At 42.3% G+C, this 5,444-nt stretch overlaps 1 protein-coding gene across 2 annotated transcripts in view; it reads left to right on the top strand.

The window, feature by feature from the left end:
* The window catches only part of LOC109960038 (molybdenum cofactor sulfurase-like), a 45,439-nt gene that overhangs the window by 15,321 nt on the left and 24,674 nt on the right, over positions 1 to 5,444 (top strand). Inside the window, exon 16 of one of the 2 annotated variants that reach the window (XM_020599878.1) lies at positions 5,178 to 5,227. The exons of the other annotated variant lie outside the window; for it this stretch is intronic. The gene's annotated coding sequence lies outside the window, so the exon portion shown is untranslated. Of the gene's footprint in view, positions 1 to 5,177; positions 5,228 to 5,444 lie in introns of those variants that run through there. 2 annotated transcript variants of the gene reach the window in all.

Here is a 5,444-nt window from a genome sequence, read left to right as displayed (position 1 = left end):
GTTGGAGGGTGTTTTTGTAACCAGTAAGCTGCCATCCTAATATTACAAGCCCAGTAATAAAGTTTAATGTCTGGGAGGCCCATCCCCCCTACGGATTTTAAACGTTGTAGAAACAGTTTCCTTATCCTCGGCGTTTTATTATTCCAAATAAATGCACTAATTATTTTATCAATGTCGTGGAAGAAACTCTTTTTAATATAGATTGGGATGCATTGAAACAGGAATACAAATTTCGGAAGGATATTCATTTTAACTATGTTAATGCGTCCAGCCAATGAGAACATTACATGGCGCCAACTCTGTAGGTCTTGTGTTATCCGCTGCAGTAAGTTTATGAAGTTCTCTTTAAAAAGTTTGTCAAACCCTTCTGTGACATTGACACCTAGGTATTTAAATTGGTTCACTTTTTTGAAAGGTAAACGTTCAATTAACTCCTGATTACCCGTAATATTAAGCGGGAATAACACACTCTTTCCTAAATTAAGTTTGTACCCTGATATTTGTCCAAATTTCTCTAAGTTAGATAATATCGCAGGAAGCGACTGGAAAGGATCCGATATGTATAACAGCAGGTCATCCGCGTACAATGAGACCTTGTGTTCCCTTCCTCCCCTAAATATCCCATTATACCCTGGATGTTTTCGCATAGAGATGGCCAATGGTTCAATCGCAATAGCAAAGAGGAGGGGAGACAAAGGGCACCCCTGTCTTGCCGACCTCGTCAACTTAAAATAATCCGATCTAAACCCGTTTGTCCGCACCGAAGCCTCTGGTGACACATAAAGAAGCCTAATCCACGATATAAAGGTGGGGCCAAAACCGTACTTTGATAAGGTAAAGAATAAGTAGTCCCACTCTACCCTATCAAAAGCCTTTTCGGCATCTAATGATATCACTATTTCATCACATAACTTCGGACTGGGAGAATAAATGACATTAAATAATCTACGAATGTTGTGCGTCATTTGTCTATTCTTAATAAAGCCAGTTTGATCCTCATGAATTATAGATGGAAGCACGTTTTCCAAGCGTGTAGACAACACTTTAGCTAGAATTTTTGCATCAACATTCAGGAGACTTATTGGTCTGTATGAAGCTGGTTCAAGTTTATCCTTGCCTTCTTTATGTAGCAGTGAGATAGAAGCCTGATAGAACGTAGCTGGGAGGGTGCCCAATTGTAACGATTCATTAAAGACTTCTAACAGAAGAGGGGCAATCTCAGAGACGTATGTTTTATAAAACTCCGATGTATACCCATCGGGGCCCGGAGCCTTTGAGCTTTGCAAACTATGAATTGCTTGCGATACTTCTTGCAAAGTGATAGGTGTTTCTAGAGAAACTTTATATTCTTCATTAATGGTGGGAATGTCCAATCCTTCGAAATAGCCCTCCAACAATTCCCGCTGGCCGAGCGATTTGGAAGTATACAAGTTGATATAAAATTCCTGGTTGATTTCAGATTGATCCCTTGTTGTGGTTCCAAACTATGTGCGTATTTCGGCAATTTGGCTGGACGCTTCTTTTACTCGTAGCTGGTGAGCTAGATATTTGCCGATTTTATCCCCTTGTTCATAATATCTATATCTTGATAAATTAATAAGCTTCACTGTTTCTGTTGTGGAGAGAAGATTAAATTCGGTTTGCAGAGAAATCTTTTCGGTTAGTAAATCAGGAGAGGGGGAACTAGCATATCGTTGGTCCAGATATGAAATTTGTTCAGCCAACTTACGCTTAGCCTCCCTACGGGTCTTACTTAGGTTTGAACTATATGCAATAATCTGGCCACATACGTATGCCTTTAAAGCTTCCCACACTGTGCCCTTAGAGACATCTGATGTATTGTTAAATTCCAGATATACCTTTATTTGGGACCTAATTGCTGCAACATGAACTTTATGCATTAGTAGACTGTTATCCATACGCCAGGGTTTGCCATGGTATTTATTTGAGAAGTTCAACTGCATCTTTACCGGGGCGTGATCGGACAGCACTATAGCTTCGTAGTCAATATATTTAACTGAAGGGGCCAATTTAGAATCCACAAAAAAGTAATCTATTCTGGAAAAAGAATTGTGAGGTCGTGAGAAAAATGAATACTTCCTTTGGGTTGGGTTCATATGTCGCCATATATCTATTGTGCTAGTTGAGTCTAGAAACTGCTGTAGGATCTTGACCGATTTACCCAAGGTCTAAGTTCTATAAGAAGACCTGTTTTTCACGGGGTCTAAAACAAAATTAAAATCACCTGCTAAAATTAAGTTATGTGTATGAAGGTTAGGTAACCGGTTCAGAAAAGAGCTAATAAATTTATCATCATCATAGTTTGGAGCATAGATGTTTGCCAAAATCACTGGTGCAGTAAAAATTTTCCCTGTCACAATTACATACCGTCCATTTGGATCAGCCTGAACACTTGTTAATGTAAAGGGAATAGATTTGCTTATAACAACTGCTGTCCCCCGCGATTTTGCATTAAAATTCGAATGGTAGACGTGGCCTATCCACTTCTTGCGCAATAGCCTATGAGCTTGGTTTTTCAGGTGAGTTTCTTGTAAGAAGACCACGTCTGCTCTTAAGTTTTGCAAGTGAGCCAGAATATTGCCTCTTTTTACTGAACCATTCAGACCCTTACAGTTCCAGCTAACAAACCGCACCCCGGTTTCATTACTAGCCCCTGTAGCCTCCATCACGTCGACCACACAGCGTTATTAGCAAACATAAACAAAGCATGTAGTCTTCGTGCGTCCCCTGGGGAGAAAGAAAGAGAGGAGAAAGAAAAAAGAAAAAAAGAAAAAAAAAAAAGTTAACACATATCCGAACACTAAACTCCAAGGGAACAGAGCGCTTAACCAATCCCCGTTCCACCCTCCACTGCATCTGAACTTGCAGTGAAGGAAAACAAACAGCCATGTGAAACCACCTGTCTTCGGTTACTCAAGACAAAATGCAAGAAAAAGGAGAGGGAAAGACTTCTTTGGCATCTCGCTCCCATTCAAAAGAATTAAAGTCTAAACACAAACATCCGAACCCTCAAACACAAGTCATGAGGCCTCTCATATATATATATATATATAAAGGAAAGAAAGAAAGAAAAGAGGGACACTATCATGACAAAGTAGTGACTTGTAATGCAACTGTCCATTTTTACTGCAACCTCAGAGAAACTGCAGCATCCAAAGCCTTATATAAAACTGTTAAGCAATTCCAATATAGAGCCGGCTTTAAATCAGGGCATAACCCAAGACTAACGTAGAACAGACTCACCAAAACCAATGCAAATGTGTTTCATCTTTAGTAGTGTTCAATCTCGTTAAGTCCCCTTAGAGATGTTTTTGGTATAGAAATCCTCCGCAGCCTGAGGAGAGTTGAACGAATGTCTAGTCCCATTCAACGTGATGCAGAGCTTAGCTGGGTAGAACAGACTGTATTCGACGTTCGCCTCCCGTAGCTTCTTCTTCACCAGGTTGTAAGCCGCCCGTAGCTTGTTCACCTCCGGGCTCATGTCCGGAAAGATGTATACCGGCGCTCCCTCGTACGTCAGCCGTCCTTTCGCCCTCCCGAGGTCCAGTATCCTCATCTTGTCTGTGTAGTAGTGCAGACGTACCAAAATTGCACGAGGGCGTTCACCGTGTCTAGCTGGCTTTGGTGCTAACGTACGATGTGCCCTGTCTATGACCAGGGGGGTAGCGAAGTTATCCGGTCCAAGCACCGTCGAGAAAAAGCCCGCCACAAACTTGATAGTGTTATGCCCTTCAGCCCCTTCCTTTATGCCCACAAGCCTGAGATTCTGCCGCCTGCTTCTGTTTTCCAGATCCATGCATTTGTCCATTAATTTCTTGTGATCCTTGGCTATGTCTTGTTGGGCCTGCTCCAGCGCCCCCACTCTCTCCAGAGCCCCACTGAGTGCATCCTCTATCTCCTGTTGACCCGCAGCTACTGCGGCCTGCTCTGAGCGAAGTTGTGCTAGTTCGTTGGTTAGCATATCATGCATAGCCCGTATCTCTGTCTTCGTTTCTTCTTTGAGCAATTTTATATTGTCCATAATTATTTGGTACGATGTGTCAAATTCAGCTTTCATCTGAGTAAGCATTAAATCTTTAAACACACCCAGTTCTTCCTTTAATGTCAGAAGAGAGAGTGTAGCTGGCGCCCCGGCCTCCGCAGGCTGCTGCACAATCCCGGCCGTAGCTTCGGCTTGGTCTACTGTAGCATCCGCCATCTTGGGACTTTGTACTGCGAAAGGGATAATTTTCTGAGTCTGTCCTGTGTTTTTCCTCCGAGTCGCCTTTTTCATATCCGACCCTCTATGCTGGGGTTGCCCGTCTCTTGAGGTCCAGCTTCCTCTTTTATTTATTTTGCTGACATTTTGGGTCCTTAGTGGTCATTTCAGCACTGCAGGCCATAAAGATCACTTGTCAGACACTGTGGGGAGTTTTTGTTGCAGCTGCTCTTTTCTTGTTTGTGTAGTGCTGGTAGCTTCTGTCCTCTCAAGTGTTCTTTTCATACTGAGGCTTTCACATTTTATTCTATCCAAGTCTGTTTCAAAGGGGATTTTTTCACACAGTGGTTCTTAAAATGTGTGCCATAAAAGTAGATGTGAAGTATTAATTGCATGACAATAATCAGCATGTGTTACTCTTTTGAGACAAACATGCCAGGCTTGATGTAATAATCACTGCTCATGTTAACCTCTCAAACATTTCTTCCACTGTTTATCCCAGTGGAGGTTTATATTGCTATTTATTCCAAAGGCAGCACCACTTTTGCTGCTACCACAAAACTGATACATGTTGCTCCCTGTAATGGACAAATCTACCAGTCAAGTGGTCAGTATATGCTCTAATAATGTGTCTCCATGTGTTATGTCAAAATTTGTTCCCCCGTCAGGAAGTGTTTCCCCATGTTAAAATTGTGTTTCTAGTCGCGCCCCCTCTGTGGTTATGGCTAGGATAAGGGAAATACATCTCGACGGGGAAACAGATTTGAACGCAACACCAGTACCTCCCCTTTACTGTACTTTGGAGTTTGAGCTTTGTTAGCCATTAAACAAGTGTTGGGAAGACGGCTTGACCCGGCTAAACGTTAGAATACATTAAAGTGTATTTTACTTAAACTTTGGCATTAACGTTACATGATGAAGAGAAGGTTAATTAAACAAAGTGATTCATCCTCCGCAGCGAGAGACGCCCAGCGGACTGTGACACCCCAGAGCCAGGAGGGGACACCGTAAGTAGGCTAGCTGGCTTCACTAGTTAACTGTTAGCTTAACTGTACGTGCAGGACTGTCGATGTCTGCACACAAGTGTGTGGTGCTTGCAGGCTGACATGTTAGTGGTCTCTGAAAAAAGACTGCGTGTGCACAGTTTTTCCAACCAGTGCCCTGATCAAGCATTGTGGTAAAAATTAACAAAATGAAGTTTGTAACCTTCAGTCAACCGAGCATA

This window comes from Monopterus albus, unplaced genomic scaffold (assembly GCF_001952655.1).
Source record: "Monopterus albus unplaced genomic scaffold, M_albus_1.0 scaffold3.1, whole genome shotgun sequence".
In the NCBI taxonomy this organism is placed as follows: domain Eukaryota; kingdom Metazoa; phylum Chordata; class Actinopteri; order Synbranchiformes; family Synbranchidae; genus Monopterus; species Monopterus albus.
Note: the sequence above shows the minus strand (reverse complement) of the source record. Positions and strands in the feature narration are given on the sequence as shown.